Below are 24,467 nucleotides of genomic sequence, written 5' to 3' on the forward strand. Positions count from 1 at the left end.
GTAAGTTGGGCAACCATTGCACAGCTCTTTCAGAATGGACAAAGCATTTCCAAAGATTTGGAATATTCTGGGCTGTTCAGTCAGCCTTGAAAGTTTGTTGGTCAATGTGATTCACTTTTGAACAGTAAAGCTTAAGAAGTTTTATAATCAGTTATTAATACCCCAAGCCATGAAGTTAAAAAAGAACACGTACAATTTTTTTCTTATGTGTTATGTAATTCTGGGGATTAATTTTAATAATCTAAATAAATTAGAATTTTGTTAAGCAAAAATTATTTCAAAAAAGGTATCAAACCAGATGAGCCTATCAACTGGGAATAAAACAAGAGATAGAAAAGAACTTCCATTGGGGACAGCAAAAAGTATATTTCAACTTCAAAAAAAGAAAAAAAAGAAATAAGAGTCAGATTATTATTAATCCCCAAATATATACAGTATGTAAACAAATATCAGGTTTGGAAAAGAGTATAGAATCTTTTCATAATAAAATGTAGAGATCAGCAAAAATAATTGTTTAATTCGCCAATTTCTGAAGATAAAAAAACGAAGCAATATAGAAGTCAAAACTGAATAATTCTCAAGGGCTAGGTGTTTTTTCTACAATATATTATAACATCAGGTTTAAAAACCTATCTAGTATCCAGTGTTTTAAATATCTGATTGGCCATAGAATACTCCTTCAGTTTATTTATTTAGAAATTCTTGCCATTTCCTACCATATTAATTTGACTTGGGGTGTTGACTGGGATGTTTTTTTAAAATCATTTTCTGATTTAATTTTAATAGTAAAGTTCTGAACCGACACATTATTTTCTTTGTATTTGCTCTAATTCAGTATTATTTGGGGAAAATTGATGGAGTCGTTTTTTGCCTTCTTTCTATTAAAGGCTTAAATAATTTTTATAGTTTCTAAATTGTATTTCATTATTTTATTTCTTTTTCTGCCTTATAAAATACTTTTTAAAAAGTCCTACAGAAAATACCTTTTTGTTGTTTTCTTATTGCATTTTTTTTTACTAGAACATTCTGATAAAGTTGTGCTTTAATTCAATTTCTTGTTTGTGCTTTTAATTTAAGTTGTGCTTTTAATTCAATTTCTTGTTTGTTTTGGTGTATTTGGTATCATGGGGTTCTCTTGGCTTCACATCTTCTACTACTTTTGAAAACTGATGGAGGATTATCAATACCAAAGTGCTCTGGTATTATTGCATTTCTGAAAGGATGGCCAAAGATATAACAGATGGAAAAGGCAGACAAAATAGCAAATAGTGAACATCTTAGGCGCAGGGTACCTGCGAGACCACCTACTGCCACCAGTAGCCTCCCACCATCCAGTATGATCCCACAGAGTTGGTCTCCTCAGGGTGCCGTCGGCCAGAAAGTGTCAGCTGGTGGCCCCCAGGGGGAGAGCCTTCTCTGTGGGAGCGCCTTCCCTCTGGAATGAGCTGCCCCCGGAGCTTCGCATAATGCCTGACCTCCGGTGCTTCCGACGCGCCTTAAAAAATTGGCTTTTCCAGCAAGCCGGCCTAGCCTGTTAATTTTAACTTATTTTAAATGTATTGTCTTTTAAATTCGGTTTGTTATTTTGGATATGGATTTAATTTTTTTTTAACTTTTGGGATGTGTGTTTTTTAATGTTGTACACCGCCCTGAGTCCTTTTGGAGAAGGGCGGCATATAAATCCAAACAAACAAACAAACAAACAAACAAACATCTTATCAAAATACCCATCCCTGAAGCCAGTGTCTCCCTTTTTATTGTTAATTATGATTTCATAGATATTGCACATTTTCCTTAATCCTCCAGCAAAGCCTGTGAAATATATTCTAGGCAAATCAGAAATAATAATTCCTAGTCATTACTTTCAGATCAAGAAAAATCCCCCCCCCCCAATTTTTGCATGTCATCCATTTTTACATATCACCATAATTCTCAGAGATATAAAAAAGGATTTTATGTAAGGAAGCAGCACATAACAGCACTAACAAAATAGATTGGACATGTTAGGCACATCTGTGAAGTTGTAACAAATGGAGAAGAGGCAGCACATTTGTTATATTTTGAGATATCATGTTACTCATAGGATGAGAAAGCGGCAGCAATTAATGAAACTGCTTTTTGCCTTTATGTCTCTGCCAACACAATTGATTCAGGTAACGTGTTCTAGACTTTATCCTTGTTGCTAGGATGGAAAAATCTAATACCAACATCTTAAGTCTATGACTAAGTGCATGGCGTATACTGAAAATAGCCAATGATAGCCAACTCTTACAAAATGTTCACCAGCTTTGAAATTGAGTAGGAGACACAAGAATTATTTAAGACAAGCACAAATGAGAGGAATATAAAATGGTGATTTATTAAGATGAAATGTGTTTGGAAAGCTGGCATGTCAATCATGGGGCCACTGGTTGCTAGGGCAACTTCTACATACAATATGCTCACCCAGAAAATTCCAAGACTCAGATGGTGGTCATTTAGAATGAGCAAAGAACGGGTTAAATAAAATAGCTTGAAACACCACTTTAAGATGTACTGAGTGGTACCTAGATGATGACGCAAATCCTGTTTATATTGTTTCCATCAAGCTTTCTTACATGACTTATGAATCTCATGAATACCAGCTGTGTACTGCAGTGTTATGAACCTAGAAACTAATGGGAGATGACAGACAGGGCAGGATGGATTCTGAGTTGGGGAATGTAGAAACTGAAGAAGTGAATGAGAAGATGATGGAGCTTCTACAGTGGTACAAAGGATTTTAACCATCAATATTCAATCAAAACTAAAACTTTTATTTCTAGTGGACATTCAATTAGAAAAGGCCATGGAAGATTTTTACTTTTGCATGCTTAGTATATACTAGCTATTTGTATAACTACAAACATATTTAGAACAGTCCAAAAGTTAGAATTTAATATTTTTTTCTGTTTCACGACAAGAGCTAGAAGCATTTCCAAGTAGAAATGAAATTGGAGGCAACCAAATATGTGGGATTATCAACTACAATAGTTGTAGGCAATAAAAGGCAATGGTTACAGAATCACAAAATGAAAACTTCAGAGGTAATCTGTTCTAACTCCCTGACCAATGCATTGGCTCTGTATTCCAAGCCAATAGCCATCCGGCATCTATTTAAACAGCAAAGGAGAGTCCACCATCTCCTGAGGCTATCCTGAAGAGCTTTTACCATTAGGAAATTGTTCCTGATGTGCAAAGAATTCTACTTCCTACTAATATAAACATATGTAATGTTCTGGGTCCTGTTTTACGAAATAACCCTCCTGCCTAATACAATATTCTGCATGGCAATACTTCAAACATTTAAAAATGGTAAATTATATCTCCACAAATCTTCTTTTCTCTAGACCCGTGATAGTGAACCTATGGCACGTGTGTCACAGGTGGCATGCAAAGCCATATCAGCGAGCACGTGATATGCCCTAGCTCAGTTCCACCGCGCATGTGTGCGCTGGCCAGCTGATTTTTGGCTGGCCCGCCCACACTGCCCTTCCCTTCCCAGGAGTCTCCACTGCCAGGTAAGTACAGAGCTCATATGGAGGCTCTGGTGTTTTCAGCCTCCGGAGGGCCTCCAGGGGAGTGTGGAGGCCATTTTCACCCTCTCCAGACTTCTAGAAAGCCTTTGGATCCTGGGGAGGGTGAAAAATGGGCCCACCAGGCCTACCAGAAGTCGGGAAATGGGCCATTTCTCGCCCCTGGAGGGCTTCCGGGGAGGTGTGAGAGGCCGTTTTTGCCCTTCCCAGGCTCCAAAAAATCCTGCACTTATGCGCAGGGCAGCAAGTGGTATCACACATGCCTACGCAGGGGCATGGCATGGGGGGCATTAAATTATGGGTGTGGGCACGTACACATACTTTTGGCACCCGAGGCAAAAAAGGCTCGCCATCACTGCTCTAGACTAAACAAACCCAAAAGCACATAACCATTTTTCATAAAAGTTTCCTACTTTCCTTCCAGGCTCTTCATCAAAGAGGTTGTTCTCCTCTGACCATATTCCAGTTGTCAATGTTCTTCCTAAAATACGATGCACATGTAAGGTACCAGTAAGGATTATAGAAACAATAACTTCTCATGATCGTGACACCATTTATTTATTTATATCCTGCTTCTATGACTCTTTTTTCTTTTACAAATTGCTCAAGGTGACAAACATATCCAACATGCCTTCCTTCTCCTATTTTCCCCACAACAACAATACTGTGAGGTGGGTTGGGCAGAGAGACAGTAACTGGTCCAAAATCACTCAGCTGGTTTTTGTGGCTAAAGCTGGGTTACAACTAATGGTCTTCCACTTTCCAGCTGGTGCCCAGTGGTGAAATTCAAATGTTTTACTACTGGTTCTGTGGGCATGGCTTGGTAGCAGTGGTGGGGTCCGGATCCCGCCACAACCGGTACACTGCAATGGGACCAGGCGTCCACCTCAGGCACGCGCACTGTGCACACATGCGCACCCACTGCCCTGCGATGTTCCAGCTGCTTGGCAAACATTGCGCAGGTGCTGTATGCTGCATGCACATGTGCAAATGTCCCAGTAGCCTTAAAAGCAGGTAAGGAATGCGGGCAGGTGGGCCCACCAAAACACCCTTCCGGTACAGTGGCCGCAGCTCCCAGCTGCCACCGGTATGCCCGTATCAGGGGGTACGGGCTGTAACCCACCACTGCTTGGTGGGCATGGCAGGGGAAGGATACTACAAAATCTCCATTCCCTCCCCACTCCTGGGGGTAGGATATTGCAAAATCTCCATTCCCTCTTCACTCTGGGGCCAGCCAGAAGTGGTATTTGCCGGTTCTCCAAGCTACTCAAGATTTCTGCTACCGGTTCTCCAGAACAAGTACGAGGGTTGGACTAGAAGAACTCCAAGGTCCCTTCCAACTCTATTATTCTGTTAAGAAGAGGTAAGCACTCTCTGCCTCCTTATTGTTACAGTGTAAACCTGAAAATGGCCATGAACTTCATTCATATACTTCCTGAATGTGTTTTTGTACGCAGAGCTGTTTATTGTTTGCCCGAAAACTACATGATTTGCAGTCAGTGTTAGATAGATTATAGAAGATAATGCAATCCGGAGCATGGATCTGGAAATTAATGTGACAAAGATTAAAGCAATTTTGTTTGGCAGTGAAAATGGAGTGAAGATTACCAGTTATATATTAGTAGGAAAAAAACTATTGTAAATAGATGAATGTGTGTGCCTTAAAATAATGTTGAAAAAGATGAAAATATGAAGAGTGTTTAATATGTGCCCAAAATATATTGGGTAATATGTGTTCTGTTGCAAGGAATAAATGTTGATGAAAGTAAGTAAAATGTTATGTATAAAATATGCTGCCTAATTTTATATAGAAGTCAATTGTATATGTAAAGGAAAACTAAACTAACTTGGATGGAATGGGCATAGAATATAGGTAGTCCTCACTTAATGAGTCTAATTGGGACTGGATGAGGTGGTAGGGGAGGGGGAGGAGGAGGAGGCGGAGGCGGAGGAGGAGGAGGAGGAGGAGGAGAACAAGAAATAATCATCTTCTAGTGCCACCAAAATCAAGTGTAAGTGCCCTCTTAGTAACCTGATCATTTTACCTTATTAGATTGTTTTTTATGTAGCATTATTAAATGATTTTGAATTTGCAATAATAATTTAAGTTGAAGTTATTGTGCTGTATATAATACCTCTGGTTTTTATTTCTAAGAAAACAAGCTCTCTTTTTTACATCTGCAGTCCAAGTGATGTGAAGCTTCAATACAAATAGTTATAAATAGCATTGAAATATTTTTCTGCAAAAGGAAGCTTCATCCATGCATACTAACCAGCAAGTTGTAAACTTACTTGAACCAGAAACATCTGCTTGCTCTCCCATGTGTAGTTTTGGGCACCACCCCTGTTTAAGTTACTTTTAACAATTTAAAGAAGATGTTTACAAGTTCACAAGAATTCATATAAAGTTGCAACATATATGAAGTTGCAACACATCAATCCTCCTTTATTGCCTGCTTGAATACTTCCTTCCTTCAAAAGAATCTTGGTGATAATTTATAACTTGGAATTATGATGTATGCATATTGAAAAGTTGTTACTGAATTATTTGCCAATCAGAAATCAGTTCTGAGCTTAAAAAATAAAGATGGATAACATATATTGTAAGTATAGCAAAGTATTAGATTAAATTGGTAAAAAATTATCCCAGATTACATGAATCTTTCCTTCCCTAGTTTTGAGTAATGACAAATGGAAGGAAATGAACCCAGCTTGTCACGTAACTGCTTCTGGCTATCCAAGTAACCTTAGCTCTATAGTGCTACCATCACTCATCCTTTCAACAGAGACAACAATTTCTCCTCTTCCATAATAACTATCTTGACTATGGCTTTGCTCTACCATCCGCTACAAACTGCCTCCCAGTTTCACCTATAGACTCCACCCTTAGACCAACTGGCTAGCCGGCTAGCTCACCACCCTACCTTTTCCATCTAGGGTATGGACAATCATCATCTGTTCGTCCCCTTTTGTAGGGAGTCCTGGCTTTCAAACAAACTCATGATATCAACCACAGCACCCGAAAACGAGCTTGCCCCTGTGACAACTACATGAACTTAATATATTCAAGGTCAGACCTACTGCTGCTGCGAGAGTCCCCCCTCTCGCAGGTATGGCCCTCAGCCCTTCCAAGGGCCCACCTTGATGATGGGTTTATTAACCCAGAGAGGTGGAGGAAGCGGAAATTAAGGGGTTTTTTAATTAAATGTTTTTTAACGATTTTAAGGGGTTCTAGGGCAGGGGGGAGGGTTAATCAGGCCAGGAGTGAGATTAGAGCCAGGTGAATAGGTGTGGTCGGGAGGGGAGTGAGCGGAGTGGGGGAGGAAAGGAAAAAAAAACATTCTAGCAGAGGGCTTTGCCATACCAACGGTCGTGGGGAGGGGTGGGTGCGAGGACAGACTAAGAACCTGTAGTCGGTTGGGAGACCGTGGTTGCTGGATACACCCGGTCGCTTGTACCAACCCCTGCATTCTAGGTGGCCAGGATCTACAGAGCCAGGGCCTGAGGCTGATGTTATGCAATGCGAGGTCCGTTGTCAACAAGGCCCCCCTCATTAATGATCTGATCTTGGAGGGGGAGCCGGACCTTGCAGGAATAACGGAGACCTGGTTGGGCCACGAGGGAGGTTTACCCCTCGTGGAAATGTGCCCGCCAGGTTATCGAGCATTCCACCAGCCACGGGCCCAGGGAAGGGGCGGTGGGGTAGCGGTGATTATCCGGGAGGACTTGGAGCCGAGAGAGTTCACTGTGCCACAGATATCCGGGTGCGAGTCTCTTGTCGTGAGATGGGGTCCAGGGAGACAGTTGGGCCTGCTGATTGTATACTTGGCTCCTCGCTATACATCAGCGGCCCTGCCTGAACTCCTCGAGCTGATCGCAGCGATGGCGGTTGAGACCCCCAAACTTTTAGTTATGGGGGACTTCAACCTGCCATCGATGGGAGAAGCATCTGAGGTGGTTTGGGAGTTCATGGCTTCCATGACAGCCATGGACCTGACTCAATTAATTCAGGGCCCCACACACGAGGGAGGCCACACGCTGGACCTTGTTTTTGTCTCTGGCCAGTGGATGAGTGATCTGGGAATAGGGGACTTAGCTATTACCCCCCTGTCATGGTCAGATCACTCACTTCTCCGGCTTGACTTCCCTGGCGCTACCCCCCGCCGCGGGGAGGCGGAACCGGAATGTCCTAGATGGTTCCGCCCCAGGCGCCTGATGGAACTGGATAGGTTCCAGATGGAGCTTGGGCCACTTCCTGTAACCCTGACCCACTCCCGGATGGAGGACCTGGTAGCCGCATGGAATAGTGCGGCCGCCGGGGCCTTAGACCGAGTGGCGCCTTTGCGGCCTCTCCTGCGAACCACCCTGGCCCCTTGGTTTACCGAGGAGCTAAGGGTGATGAAACGCCACAAGAGACGCCTAGAGAGCAGATGGAGATCCTCCCGTTCTGAATTTGACCGAACACAGGTAAGAACCTATTTAAGGCATTAAGAGCGGCCAAACGTCGACATTGTGCCGCTCTTATTGCATCCGCAGATAACTGCCTTGCCGCCCTGTTTCGGGTGACCCGCTCCCTTCTGTCACAGAGGCCGCAGGAAGCCCCTTTACAGGGCAGGGCAGAGGAATTTGGGGAATATCTGCAGGATAAAATCGCTCAAATCTGGAGGGAATGGGTCCCCCTCAGTGGGCCAGGAGGGACGCCCGAGGTGAGTCTTGAGAGACCATTCTGGGAGGAGTTTGACTCTGTTGCCACCGATGATTTGGACAGGTTGCGTGGGCGAATACGAGCCACCACATGTTTATTGGACCCGTGTCCCTCCTGGCTTGTACTGGCATCCTGGGAGGTCACACGAGACTGGCTCTTGGGACTAGTGAATGCTTCATTGGGCGAGGGGTCCCTACCAGCCACCTTGAAAGAGGCGGTTGTGAGGCCCTTACTCAAGAAGCCTTCCCTGGACCCAACTGAGCTAGCTAATTATCATCCCGTCTCCAACCTTCCCTTTTTAGCGAAGGTTGTAGAGAGTGTGGTGGCTCAACAGTTCCCACGCCACCTGGAGGAAACTGATTATCTAGACCCACGCCAGTCCGGCTCCCGACCCGGGCACAGCACAGAGACAGCCTTGGTCGCGTTGGTAGATGATCTCTGGAGGGCCAGGGATAGGGGTTGTTCCTCTATCTTGGTCCTATTAGACCTCTCAGCGGCTTTTGATACCATCGACCATGGTATCCTATTGCACCGGCTGGAGGGGCTGGGGGTAAGGGGCACCGTTTTGCGGTGGTTCTGCTCCTACCTCTCCGACCGGATGCAATGCGTGTTGGCAGGGGAGCAGAGGTCGACCCTGAGGCTGCTCACTTGTGGGCTGCCGCAGGGGTCGGTCCTCTTGCCTCTCCTGTTCAACACATATATGAAGCCGCTGGGTGAGATCATTCGTGGTTTTGGGGTGGGATATCATCTGTAAGCTGACGATACGCAGTTGTACATCTCCACCCCGAACCACCCCAACGAGGCCGTCGAAATGATGTCCCGGTGCTTGGAAGCCGTGCGGGTCTGGATGGGTGACAACAGACTTAAGCTCAACCCCTCCAAGACGGAGTGGCTGTGGCTTCCGCCCCCCCGGTTCAACCAGTGGATCCCATCGCTGGCCATTGGGGGCGAGCAACTGGCCCCATGGAGCGGGCGTGCAATTTGGGCGTCCTCCTAGATGCCCGGCTGTCTATGGATGACCATGTGGCAGCCATGGCGAGGGGGGCGTTCCACCAGGTTCGCCTGGTGCGCCAATTGCGCCCCCTATTGGACCGGGATGCCCTACGCACAGTCACTCATGTGCTGGTGACGTACCGCCTGGACTACTGCAATGCTCTCTACATGGGGCTTCCCTTGAGATGCACCCGAAGACTACAGCTGGTCCAGAATGCGGCCGCGCGGGTGATTATCCCATATACTCTCATATAACACCTCTCCTGCGCGAGCTGCACTGGCTCCCTGTGGTCTATCGGGTGCGTTTCAAGGTGCTGATCACCATCTTTAAAGCGCTTCATGGCACAGGACCTAGTTACTTGCGGGATTGCATCCTGCCCCATTCATCCCTACGACCAATCCGCTCTCACAGAGAGGGATTCCTCCGGGTGCCATCCACTAAGCAGTGCCAAAGGGTGGCGCCCAGGAGCAGGGCCTTCTCTGTGATGGGTCCAGCCCTCTGGAATGACCTCCCCCCGACATTAGGATTACTACCGACCTCCGCTCCTTCCGTACAAAACTCAAGACCCACCTTTTCCAACTAGCTGGCCTGGCTCAACTATAGTTCTATCTCCAATCCTCCTGGCAATTTTATACTTTTTACATTTTAAAATTTTAAATCGGGGTATTTTAATTTTTAACCTTATTATTATTGTTGTTTTATGTATTGTAACAGTTGCTGTGATTTTATACCTCCTCCGTGTAATGTCTAACCGTGTAATGTCTAATCGTGTAACATGTGATTTATTTATTGTACGCCGCCCCGAGTCCCTTTGTGGAGAGGGAGCGGCTAACAAGTTATAATAATAATAATAATAATAATAATAATAATAATAATAATAATAATAATAATAATAATAATAATAATAATAATAATAATAATAATAATAAACCCTGTGTCCACTGGCTTCCCACACTCAGATATAGTTGGAGCAGCTGGATTGAGCTGTCAAATGAGAACAGGGACTGAATGGTGAATCTTCTGGGCCTATTTTCAAATCATCTTTGGCCATGAAATTTGTAAGCCACATTTTCTTAGTAGGGAACTGGTTGTATCTATAGAGAAAAAACAAACACAAATTATGAAGTCCTTTCTACATGGAAGTGTGCTGAAGGTTCAAAGATGCTGGTTAATTAGGAACTTGCATTAATCACAACTAAGCAAGCCAACTTTTTCTTGTTTTCAGTTTTCATATCCTTTATTAGCATTTTTACAATTATATGTTCTTAACACTCTGGAAATATCTTAGAAGTGCCATGAATAGCTTACTTTTAACACATTTGGTCTTCTCCTTTCCTCATGAAGATTTTTTTAAAAGCTCATTAGCACTTCTTCTCTGGCTTTGCAATGAAGGCTGAAATGGCAAAAGAGAATGCAGTAACTATATGCTTGCTTCTATAACCATTGTGGACTTATAGATCTAACTGAAGGATGGGGTGGGTGGGCTCTTTTGCTCCCAGAAATAGAATCACTCTCATTTCAGAAGACCTTGAGGGGAAAACATATGATTTTGACAAACAGCAACATTTTCAGGCCCTGTTATTACTAAAAGTCTAGAGCTCTCTCTCTCAAGGTTCCGACAGATGCCCTAATTAACTCATGAGTCTCGAGCCAAGTTTCAAAAGAAAAAACAGTTATTTATTAGGAGCAGCATGTCGGCAGCTACTCGAGTGAGGTCAACTCTGTCTCATGTAGTTTATGGTTCACCTTGACCTTGTTTTCCCCCTCCTCATTTGATTTATATGACATTTATGTGTCATAAATCACATTCTCCAACAAGGCACTCCCTCGGGCTGTAGAAGTCCACATTTCACAAGCTGGTTTTGGTAATCTGAGATGTGACCCTGGAAAAAGGTGTGTATGAAATATGCTCCCCCCCTTGCTGCCCATGGCAACTTGAGAGCAGACTAGAAATGCTTTTGCGAGTTGATATTCTCCTCCTAAAGTTTTAAAATATTCAAGAATTGTTTAAAAAATAATTTAAAATATTAGAATTTTTAACTTTAATTTCATTGTAGTGGATTCCCCAGTACTCGCATATATCGTGTCATTGACCTCTGATGTAAAGAAAGCTAGAGTATAGTTCCTTCCTCTTCCTAAGGCTTCCTAAGTATAATAATCATTATTTTGCAATATGTATTTTAAAACTTAAGTTAGTTGATAGGTTTTTTCCTATCAAGGTCCACATTTGCTTAGCATGCATTGGTCATGTGTGAATAGTTAAATTGGCCAAAGGCCAATCTCTTCATTTCTGCCCCTTTTCTTGCCTAATGGAAGGGATACACAGATCATTCCTAGCAGTGGTCACTGGCCATAATAAAGTTTGTTCTCTTACCAGAAGTCTGAACTGATGTTCTGCAGAAGGACTCTCCAATTCTTCCTTCAGGTGGGTTTTCTTCCATTTTTCAAAGAAACACTTCCTTGTGACTTCCTCATCTTCATGCAAAACTAGGCCAAAGTTGAATAAAGTTGGATGGAGGGAAAACATATTATTCAAGCCTTGGTGGCTAAATTCAGCTTTAAAGAAAACAACCAAATGATTCCCGTTCCTCAAAAAAAGAAGTACATAGTGTTGGGAGCTATTTAGAGGCTATCTTCCTGTAAAAAGAAAACCATACTATTTCAGATTGCATTTCATTTAAAGGTCTCTTGTAACTGATCCCCTCCCCCCCAAAAAATCAGTTTGAACCAAAATGTGGCCTAAATTTAATTATTTGTTAGTTAGGGTGGCAATTCTATTCTGAAGCAAAAGGAGATTTTTCTAGGCAAGCACTGCTCTTACAAAATATTTTTATACCTCAGAATGTCTCTTTTCTCAGCAAAGCACATTATGAAAATGCAGGTCAACAGGAATAGTCCCTTTCACCTAATAGAAACCGAAATATGGAAGTGCAATACTAAGTTTTGTCCAGAAATTACATTTTACACATAAACATGATACCAAACCTCTGTATATATTACAGTATTACATGTTTATATATTGCAAAGACATAATGTTGAGGCAGCAAATGTTTATTTATGTGAAATGGTCACATCTGTTTATTAAACCTCAGAATTTTTTTTCTATCTGGAAAAAATGTGTCACTTTTTCTTTTTCTTTCTTGCAACTTCTGGGTTCAAAGTGTCATAGCAGGCAGACTTCTAAAGAAATATGTTCCTCTTTTACAAGAAAGAACTGTCAAAATCTCCACATCTGGCCCAGGGGTAGGTTCCTGCCAGTTCTAACCTCTTCTATAGAAGAGGTTCCACAAATCTACAGTGCCATTTAGAACCGGTTCCAGCTCCCTCCCCCCACCCGTCCGCATATCATCAAGATGAAGAGCGAGAGGAGGAATTCTGGGGGTTGAAGTCCACAAGTCTTAAAACTGTCAAGTTTGAACACCCCTGGGTTTTTTTTTCTGAAGGGTTAGGGGTGCAAGGGTCTTGTAAGTCGACAGCTTTAAGACTTGCGTGCTTCAAATGCCAGAGTTTCTGAGCCAACATTTTGGTTGCTAAGCAAGAGCATTGTTAAATGAGTTTCACCACATTTTACAAGTTGGCCACTCCCACTCGGTCACATGGCTGGCAAGCCACTCCCACAAAGCAGGCCACACCTAAAGAAGAGGTTCTAAAAATTTTTGAAACCCACCACTGATCTGGCCTCTTTTTTTGTAGTACAATGCAGTTGTGAGAAAAGTATCTAGCATAATTCTCTCCTGTAATTAAATGAAACTGCAACCTTGTAATCATGGAATCACTATAATGGCACAGATTGTCATGGACAACTGAAATTCTCAATGAAATTCCTATGACCAGGCTATTTATGTCAAATCAGATTGCATATGATAAAGCAATCTAAAATGAAAAAAAAATGCTTTAAGGCTTTTGTGTCGCTAGAGCTAATGCTGTATCCAAGAATTCTGCTACGCTGATTTACGTGGAATTTCATTAGCCTCTGTTCATCTGGGATGTGCAGATCAGTATAAGTCTAACAAACCTTTTTCCTAAAAAGCTTCGCATGGAAGCATTTTGGTTTGATTTTTTTTCTAATGATTTTTAAAAGGATTCATGTCAGTTTATATTTGCATGCTTCCTTGCATATGGAGCTTTGGCATATAATAATTCCTAACATTATTAACATAGTTAACATAATTCTTTCTGAAATTTTCATTTAATGCAAATTTCTCACTGTCATTCCTTATTATATCAATTTTCTGGTGCAGAATTTTAAAATATAACTCTTCTCAGTGTACTTTCTTTTATAGTTAGCACAGCAACCTCTTTAGTTCGTTAAAAACAATGGATTGCTGGATGTTTTGGAAGTGAGCTATTGATCAGTAAAAGCCAATTGCTACTATACTGTTAGATTGAGTAATAGATAGGCACACACAGGCTTAACGGTAACAACAGCTCTTTATTAACTACAAGTGAGAACAATCCAGCGAAGGTTGAGTCTGACAGCAGCCCTTTTACAGGGAGCTGTCAGACCCTTCGACCAATAGGATTAAACCTCTGTTCCCACCAGAATAGAGGACCTTGGTAGAAACTACTGCAGTTAGTACAAGTATCTAACATATACCCTGTTCAATACAGTCTTCTGAATTGTTGCAGAATCCATTTGGCAGATATTACAATCTGTTGCCATAGAAATCCATAGCAGATTCTCAGTCCTAATGTTGACAGTCTCGTCATTTTTTCTTGACGGAATCAAAATTTACTGACCCTCTTCTAGTTCTTATTGTACTCAAGAATTGGTTCAGAATATGAATGGTTTGTACTGGATTTGGAGAAAAGGATTCATAGGTCTGAATATTATCTGCATATTAATGTCAACTCAGGCCTGATTTCCAGATAACTTCTTGTAGCAGTTAGATGTGGAATTAATCAAAGTTGTAGAACTAAAGTTGGAGCACGTGTGTTTGCGTGTGTGAATAACAGATCATTCAATATACAACTGTGTACAGTTGTAGCTTGTTAGCTTCAGTCTTTGCTGCCATATTGCTCCTATAGAGGCATCCTTACCATGCAGTGACGTGCGGTGAGGTTAATGGCTGATGAGGCTGGTGACGTCATCAGGAAGGCGGGGAATGGGACCACGTGTGCTGGAGGCACACATTTCTGCCTCCGCCCTCCGCAGCTCCCGGGCGCGCACGGATGGATATAGGCAGAATGGCACCGAGGCGATCCGGCGGGTGAGCGACAGAGGATCGGGCTGCCTCACTCGCTCTTTCGTCCGCCCGGATCGCCTCGTGTTGCTGTGGCTACCTCTGCCCGTGCGTGCCCAGGAGCTGAGGAGGGCGGAGGCAGAAATGTTGTCGGCGCTCCCGGATGACGTCATCCGGAAACGCCGACATTTCTGCCTCCGCCCTCCGCAGCTCCCGGGCGCGCACGGACGGATATAGGCAGAATGGCGCTGATCCGATCCAACGGGCGAGCGACAGAGGATCGGGCTGCCTCACTCGCTCTTTCGTCCACCCGGATCGCTTTGGTGTCGCTGTGGCTACCTCCGTCTGTGTGCGCCCGGGAGCTGCGGAGGGCGGAGGCAGAAATGTTGTCGGCGCTCCTGGATGACGTCATCCGGAAATGCCGACATTTCTGCCTCCGCCCTCCTCAGCCCCCGGGCGCGCACGGACGGAAGTAGCCACAGCGACACCGAGGCGATCCGGGCAGACGAAAGAGCGAGCGAGGCAGCCCGATCCTCGGTTGCTCGCCCGCCGGATCGGATCGGCGCCATTCTGCCTACCTCTGTCCATGCGCGCCCTGGAGCTGCGGAGGCAGAAATGTCGGCGTTTCCGGATGATGAAGGCACAAAAGCGACTGTCGACTGTTGCTTTCGTGCCTTCATCATCCGGGAGCGCCAACAACATTTCTGCCTCCGCCCTCCGCAGCTCCTGGGCGCGCACGGATGGATGCATGATATTATTATATATATATATATATATATATATATATATATATATATATATATATATATATATATATATATATATATATATATATATATATATATATATATAGTATATAATATTATATACTATTATTTCATGAAGAGAGGTGAGGCTCTGCCTCCCCTGACTGCACGTCACTGTTACCATGACAATATTTATATACTGAAGAATGCTCCATGATGTCCTAATGAAAGCCCCACCTTTTCATATCTGCATTAAATACCCGCAGCTGCCAAAAAATCCCACACAGTTCTAGGCTGCATCAACAGAGGGATAGAATCAAGATCACGTGAAGTGTTAATACCAATTTGTAATGCCTGTAACTGCATTCAGTTTTGGTTGCCACAATGTAAAAAGGATGTGGAGACTCTAGAATGTGCAGAGAAGAGCAACAGAGATGATTAGGGGACTGGAGGCTAAAACATATGAAGAACAGTTGCAGGAACTGGTTATGTCTAGTTTAATGAAAAGAAGGACTAGGGGAGACATGATAGCAGTGTTCCAATATCTCAGGGGCTGCCACAAACAAGAGGGAGTGAAGCTATTCTCCAAAGCACCTGAAGGTAGGAGAATAAGCAATGGGTGAAAACTAATCAAGGAGAGAAGCAACTTAGAACTAAGGAGAAATTTCCTGACAGTTAGAATAATTAATCAGTGGAACAACTTGCCTCCAAAAGTTGTTTTTTGTTTTTTGAAGAATTTTATTGGTTTTTAAACATTTATTGGGAAAGGTAAAAAGGTACATAGAAAATTTTGGCAGCTCCCATGCTAGTGGTAGAAATCCCTCCAAATCTCACAATTTTTACAATGTTAAAGACAACGTATAAAAGATAAGCAAAAACAGAATTTTGTTCTACATTATATCAACCATGTGTTCAATCATCTCTTTTTTGTCACTTTCTAGTATATCAACAATTACAATAATATTTCAAATGCATTTATTTTTGTGACCTGAGCCTTTTCGCTATTGCTCCCTCCTCCCTGTCCCCAGATGGAGCCACATCCCCTCCCTCCTTCATATCCTGTACATTACTACCTTTTTCACTACCTCCCATATTTTTGTCCTCTAGGAGAGAACTGTGTTTTTTAATGAAGGCTTCTGCCTCCCCCACTGTATTAATTCTAACTCTGTTTCCCTCCCAAAAGATCAGCATTCCCTCTGGCAATAACCATCTAAACCAAATTTCTTTATTATATAATTTATTTGATAAGGAGGAGTACTTCCTCCTTCTCTCTCTTATTTTTTTTGGAATTTGCTTAAGAATGGTAATTTCTTTATCTTTATATTTTAGTCGTCCCCCCCCCCTTTGAGCCCCTAGCTGCCTAGCACCTCATCCCTCGTGGTCCTCCTAAGAAATTTAACATGTACCTCCCTAAGAACATTATGTATTCTAGCATATGCTGAATTAATCCTGTAAACCAGATCCATAGCCCACCACAACTGTTCTTTGTCTCTCTTAATATATTCTGCTAAAATTGTACTCATAATTTCCTTAAGGTCTTCATTTTCTGTCTCTGGTAGGTTCTGGAATCTGAGAAAAAAGGACATTCTTTCAAGTTCTATTTTTGCCATAAAATTTTCCAATTCTAAATTCCCCTTCCAGACTGCCTTAACCTCCTCCCCCAGCCCAGCCTCCCCCTCCTCCAACACCTTAATTCTTTGTTTGTTTTCTGATATATGCTGTTGTACACCTCTGAGTTCTTCTTTGAGATCTGACACCTCCTTTTTCAACTCATTTTGACCCCTCATAATTTCCTGAAACATTTGGGTAACAGATAAGTCTTTTGAGCTCTCTCCAGCCCCTTCCTGTTGTAACAATGAAGTAATTTTCATCTGATGCATACTTGGGCTGGAGGTAGCAGATGTGGGAGCCGAGAATGACTTGCCCATTGGTGGTTTTTTGGGCCCCATTTTTCTGAGTTCAGAGATGGTATAAATCTTTTACAAAAGAAATGGCATCAATGGAGTGCGCAGGTGTGCCAATCCAAGGAGGTAGGCAAATCCGAAAGTGAAAAGTTAGTTCTGCATCACAGTTCCAAGGCACGGAGTCACATCAGAAAGGGGAAAATCAAATAGTCAATATCAAGGAAGACCATATAACAGGAGAGGTCCAGGGTAATAATACAATGCCAGCGATTTTTTCAATGGTAGTTTCAAAAGGCAGACTTCATTTGTAAGTACAAAGACGAAGACGGAGGGGAGCCATCTTGGCTCCTCCTTTCACAGGAAGAAGAACAAAGGTTTCCACAGTTTTTTTTCCTTTAAGAAAACAGCTCAGCAATCACCTCTTGCAGTTGTGATGTGAATCTTTCTCACATAGTTAATACAGGTGACAAGTCAGCCTTTATTCTCTCTCCATTCCGATGTAGAGAGAGATAATTCAAATGCCCCTTTATCCGAGGGGGTAGAGAGAAGGAAAAAAACCCCTCTAATCTTCCAGCTTCAAATAGATTGAACACGAATTTACAATAGTCTACTGCTTATCCATCAACGATGATTAAGGAGATTAGGACGGATCTCCCCCCACCAGCATTCCAGCCGCTCCTCCTAAATTAACTCCTTCCTCCCGGAGCCCATTCAGCGAAAGGGCAGACAGCCAGATGCTGCTCCATGCCCCCCCTCCGTTCTCCAGCTCCTGAGGCGAGGCTGGAAACACCCCTGCCGGCTGCTGCCGAATCCAGGGGGATTCCAGCAGCCGCCCTGCGGCAGGTGGCCCCTCCAAGGCCCTCTGTGCTCCTAAAAGGAGCCCACCAGAGAGACGAACAGTGGACAACAACGTCTGTCGCCTTCAGTGACTTGCCTCCAAAAGTTGTGAATGCTTCAACATTGGACGTTTTTAAGAAGATGTTGGATAACCATTTGTCTGAAGGTGGTGTAGAGTTTACTGTCTAAGCAGGGGGTTGGACTAGAAGACCCCCAAGGTCCTTTCCAACTCTGTTATTATATATATTATAAACAACTATAAAACAATCTGCACCACAATATATTTTTGTTGCATGACTCCCCTTGTCTGATATTGCAAATGGCTATGTGCTCTTGGAAGATTCATTTCTGATAAAACATGGCCTCTGGGGTGAAAAGACTATAGAAGGAATTGTATACTAAGGATCCTTTTGCATTTCAAAAAGATGGAAAATATCTACTGTGTTGCTTACCTAGGTGAGGCAGGAGGAGGTAAATGTGGACATTTGGAGAATGCATTAAGTAGGATTCTGAGCCTCTTCTCCTTCTGCTTTAGGTAAATGTGGTCCTTACTTTAGCAAAATGCTGACAAAACAGAACGTTCCTTTATGTTTTGGGCTTTTTGCCACAAATAGTCATCTCAGGTACCAAGGCTATCAATTCCAAGCTGTCTTTTAAAATAAAGACATGAATAGGAATCTGTTTAAAGATTTCACACAGATAGTGGGTGTGCTGCCTTTTAACTTAGCTTTTAGAATGAGCCTTGAAACTAGGGCAGTGTTATTTTTAGGATAGTTTTTAAACACAGAGCTCTAATTTTTAAACATGACAGATGTTTGTTTCAAGAGCTGTGCAATCACAGGAAATCAAAAACACTTGCCAGAAAGATTAACAGGCAGTGCCTGACATTAATCTGAAAAGTTGCCTCTGCAGCAATGCAGGTTTCCCTGCCTCCCCCCTCCACCCCAGTTGTCTTAGATCTAATCCTCGTAAGTCATAGATCAATTGAACTGTAACCCTTCAGAATATTTATCAATTGTGTGGGCTGCACCATTTCAGAAGGTATGTCAGGTCAGAGAGAGGTAGTCTTTTTGCTGACAAATCTATGTAAAGACCAGTTCAACATCATTCCCGTAGATAATGTGCAGGAGAATTAGAGCATTTGCTAACAAAGGGAACATGTAACAGTCAAGATATAACTTAGAATCCTTACTTTTCCTAAGAAGAGCTAGGTTTATAATAAATGATTTGGGGGTGGTGGTGGTGGATGTGGAAGATTCTTATTTTCAACTGAATCTAGACTAAAATTCCTTCAGGATTGTATGATTACCCAGCTGATGTTGACGCCTAGGTGACGATGAGACATTTCTCCATCTATAAGGGTATGTATTTATATATATGTTCCTGCATACATTTGCAAGTAGGGTAGGAGTGGAGGTGTGAATGCTTACTGAGCCAAGGGAGGAATGGAATCAGATGGGGACTGGTGTGGAGGACGAGGATGGTTACATTTCTCTTCCTGATAATGCTCAAAATGCCCCTAATCCAGTTGCCCTCCAAAGTTAACCATGTTGTCTATCTGTCTTTGTTAATCCTACAGTTTCTATTTCAATCACAACTTTAATCTTATTTATTTTATTTGTTATTTATTTGTTATTATTTAATCTGTATTTTCTCTAAAGATTTAAGGCAATTTGTACACCAGCAATCTTTTTCTTCTGATATTAAACCCACAACCCTAATGGCTATAACATGGGTTAAGTGAGAGGAAGTAATCAGTTTGAATATGCTCCGTAAGCTCCCATAATTGATAGTGGATTTGAACCTTGGTCTCCCAGTCCTCTAGCACTTTGTCTATGTAGGAAATGTAGAAGAAGAACCACAGTGACATTGTTCAGCTTTCACTGGGTTCATGCTTATCCTTTCCTCCAACTTGTTAATTTTCTACATGAGGAGACTTTTTAGAGCCCCCAAATAGAGTCTGAAGTGATATAAGCCAGACTGTAGACTCAGTGAGATTTTGTTCAAATAAAATGTGAATCAAAATCGATTCCATACTTTACATTGTGGGACTAAATTTCCCATTTCCCCTTTCTTCAGGGGTGAAATCCACTTACCTTTTTTAAAAAAGAATTTTATTGGTTTTTAAACATTTATAGGGAAGGGTAGGTGGATATACAAAAGTTTTTGGCAGCTACATCATGCTGTAAGTAGAAATCTCCCCAAATCTCACAACTTTTACAGAAAGAAAAACAAAAGATAAAGGATAAGCAAAAACAGCATCTTATTATACATTGTATCAACCATATGTTCAATCATCTCTTTTACCACTTTCTAATATATCAACAATTAACAATAATATTTCAAATACATTTATTTTTGTGACCTGAGTCTTTTCAGTATTGCTCCCTCCCCCTTGTCCCCTGGTGAAGCCGCAGCCCCTCCCTCCCTCATATCTTGTATATTATCACCTTTTTCACTACCTCTTATAGTTTCATCCTCTAGGAGGGAACTGTGTTTTGTCATGAAGGCCTCTGCCTCCACAACTGAATTAATTCTAATTCTATTTCCCTTCCAGAAAATCAACATTCCTTCTGGCAATAACCATCTAAACCAAATTCCTTTATTATATAATTTCTTTGATAAGGAGGAATACTTCTTCCTCTTTTCTCTTATTTTTTTCGGAATTTGTTTAAGAATGGCAATTTCTTTATCTTTATATTTTAGTGGTCCCCCCCTTTGGGCTCCCAAAACCTCATCCCTCGTGGTCTTCCTAAGAAATTTAACATGGACTTCCCTTGGAACATTATGTGTTCTGGCATATTCTGAATTGATTCTATAAACCAGGTCCATATCCCACCACAACTGTTCTTTATCTCTCTTAATGTATTCTGCTAAGATTGTACATATAATATCCTTAAGGTCTTCATCTTCTGTCTCAGGTAGGTTCTGGAATCTGAGAAAAAGGGTCATTCTTTCAAGTTCCATCTTTACCATGAAATTTTCCAGTTCTCTATTCCCCTTCTGAGTTGCCTTCACCTCCTCCCTCAACCCAACCATGTCCTCCTGCAGTACTCCGACCCTCTGCTTATTTCGTGTTGTTTGCTGTTGTGCATCTCTGAGCTGCTCTTTAAAATCTGTCAGTTCTTTTTTCAGTTCTTCCTATCTCTTCATAATAGCCTGAAACATTTGGGCAACTGATAAGTCCTTTGTGCTCTCTCCAGCCACTTCTTGTTGTAAGAGTGATAAAGTTTTTGTCTGTTGGGTCGTTGGGCTAGATGCAGATGAGGCAGGTGCCGAGGCTGCCTTCCCCGGCGGTGGTTTTCTGGGCCCCATTTGTTAAGCTCAGGGATAAGTGTAAGTCCTTATACAGAAGAAATGGTGTCTGTGGAATGCACAGTTGGGTGATACCGAGGAGGCAGACAAGCCCAGAAGTGAATGTTAATCCTTAGTCACAAGTTCCAAGCCAGAAGAAGAGAGTCAAATAATCCAAATTCTGAAAGACCATAAAACAGGGGAGGCTCCAGAAGTCCTTCGGGAGGTAATAGTAATATAAAGCCAGAAATTTCTTCAAAGGTAGTTTCAAAAGGCTAGTTTCATTTATTAGAGCGAAGAAGAAGGAAGTGAGCCATCTTGGCTCTGCCTCTCACAGGGAACCAGGGAGCAAAGCATTCAAAGTTTCCATAAGGCTTTTAAAAACAGCTCAGGAATCACTTCTTGCAATTGTGATGTAAATCTTTCTCGTAGTTAGTACAAGTGGTTAATTCAACGTTTTACTCTCTCACTCCATTCTGAGATTGAGAGATAGTTCAAATGCCGCTTTAACCGAGGGGAGTAAAAAAAAACCTCCAATCTTGCAACTTCAAATAGATTGGATCCACAACTTGCAAATAGATGTTGCTCATCCATTAAATGGTGTTAAAAGAGATTAGGGCAAACTTCTCACCTCCAGCACTTCACTGCAACTTCTAATTGATCATTTCCTTCCGGAATCCATTCGGCGAAGGCGCAGGCAGCCGACAGCTACGCCATGCGCCCCCCTTCGCTCCCCGGCTCCTGGGGTGAGACTGGAAACCCTCCGATGGTTGCCGCTACTTCTGGGGGCTCCAGCAAGCCGCCCTACGGCAGATGGTCCCTCCAAGACCCCCTGTGCTCCCTAAAGGAGCCTACCGGAGAGACGAGCAGCAGATGGCAATGTCCGTCACCTCCGGGGACTGGAAGTGAGTTTTTTTGAAATCCACTTACCTTTGATGCTGGTTCGGTAGCAATGTGAGCGGGCACACACACACTTCACTTGCATGCATACTTCACTCGCATGCACGCTTTGCTTGCATGCACACTTCGCTCTCACACGCCACTTCTACATATGCACAGAATTTTTCCATGCATGCACAGAGTGTCAAAATGACATCCAGGTGGGTGGGCGAAGCCTGCTACCGAGCGCGCCTGCGAAGTAAGCAGGGGGGAAAATTCGCTGTCCATGTGATTTAGATTAGCTAGAAAGGAGGAAATCCTGCTTTCTAACTAATATAAATCACGCAGCACTCGTTGGAAAAACCGGTTTGCCCGAACCGGTAGCAATTTTTTTACTGCCGGTTTGGGCAAACAGCTGGCAGCTTTACTACCGGTTCAGGTGAACCAGCCCGAACCGATAGCATTTCACCCCTGTCCTTCTTCCCTTTCTCCTTTTCCTCCTCCCTCCTTCCTCCATCTCCCACTGTCAAATTCTAAAGTTTACCCATTGTAATGAACAGGATGAAGTAACAATAAATATATAAAAATATTTTTAACTGAAATGGGAAAGAGAACTATCAAATAAACATTTTTAACATGAGTTATATGTAAGCAAATAATTAGGACTGGAGAAACTCTGCATATGCATCTAGAAAATAGCAGGCATCCAATTGGCTAGTCAGAGACTAGCACAGAATCTCATTTTAAATTCTGTGCTAAAGAATAATGTTTGGGGAAAACCAAAAGGCCAGTTCATAATAGCGCCAAATGATTATTACAATTCCAAAATGATTATTCAATGACAATCCTCCCATCTGATTCTTCTTAAATCCAAACAGTTAAAAGAAAAAAAAAGATATATTTGAGCCAAGCTGATTCCAGAAATGTACTTTACTGTTGGCTGCCAAGATGGCTCTTATTGTTATTGGAACCGAATAACTGAGCCGGGCCTTTTATTTTACTGAGGCTCTTTCCTGAGATTGCTCATAGGCTCTTGGGATATGTGATGATTGTGGAGAAGTGTTCCCCTTATGCAAAATCATTTCTATCCTCCCAAGCTAATATTTTCAAATTGGAAGCAATTCGTTTATGATATACAGGGGATATATGTCAACAGCTGTGCCCAGGAGAACTCAAAGTCAATAGTTTTTAAATCTGTGCATATCATATTCAAGCAGAGGTTTCTTGGACTTGTGGATTTCATCACTTATATTTGATAAAGCAGTTAGTTTTTCAATAGCTTTCCTTGGGGGACTGAATACAGATGCCACTTTGGTAGCATTGCAGGGATGCAAATGGATTTTTTTTTTACCTAGGTAAGCCAATTAAACTGAAGGGTTTCATATCTGGGTTCTTCAATTAAATCACCATAAACAGAAAAATAGCCTTTTTTGTTTTGTTTTGCTAATTTATGAATCCACTTACTTGCCTCATTTTTGAACGTTCTCAAAATGTTAAAGTAAAGCTTAAATAAATGAAGCTAGCTCTTTATTCCATTGCAGGGAGCATTTTTCATCCTTTGTCTAGATGTCAGCAAGGAGTCAGTTTAGACAGAAATACAGTTAGTTAGTTACACCGGTGCCAAACTAATCTTGGAGAATGAATATTTGTGTAAACCATGAAATCCTTTTTGGCTCCGTTTTCACAAAAGGGCAGATGTTTGAAGAAGAGAAAACACATTCTCATTTCTGAAGCAATTGGTCATAGATTTACTCCAGGGATAGGCAACGACAGCTCGGTAGGCAGCTCTTTTGGGACTTGCCAGGCTCTTTGTCCCACCTGTTACTATTTTCATTAGGTTCTTTTAATTAAAAGAATGAATGAATAGGAAGTGACATTTTGCAAACCGACCATACAGGCCGCTCAAGCGTTCTGAGACGTTGTTTACATAATCCACTTGATTCATTTAATAAATTCACCCACACACAAGGCTGACACAGTGCATTGAATGAGAAATAAACCAAAGATGTTCGGTTTGCACAACATGCTAAATTATGAATACAATACACTAAACAAAGTTAAAAATGAGTGCTTAGTATATTGTGCAAATGAGGCTGCTAGGTTTTTAATTAACCCGGTGATGTGTACTGTCTGAATTCAACCTTAGAAAATGAAGAAAAAGGTAAGTACTGTATTCTATTTGTAAATATCCCAATGAAGTTAGACTGAAAGATAACTGGGATGCAGCAGTATCCAAAACAAGCCACGATGGCACCAAGATGATGGCATCTATTATGATACTATTGAACAAATTATGTAATTCTACCATGATATCTGGCACAGGTACACAACTCACATCATGTACAAAGACAAAGAAGTTATTTTAAAATGA

At 42.1% G+C, this 24,467-nt stretch overlaps 1 protein-coding gene across 3 annotated transcripts in view; it reads left to right on the top strand.

Moving 5' to 3' along the window:
* Positions 1–24,467, top strand: part of DIRAS2 (DIRAS family GTPase 2) — a 68,808-nt gene that overhangs the window by 15,691 nt on the left and 28,650 nt on the right. The gene's annotated exons all lie outside the window — the stretch shown is intronic.

This window comes from Natrix helvetica, assembly GCF_964273705.1.
Source record: "Natrix helvetica genome assembly, chromosome: 2".
Lineage (NCBI taxonomy): Eukaryota > Metazoa > Chordata > Lepidosauria > Squamata > Natricidae > Natrix > Natrix helvetica.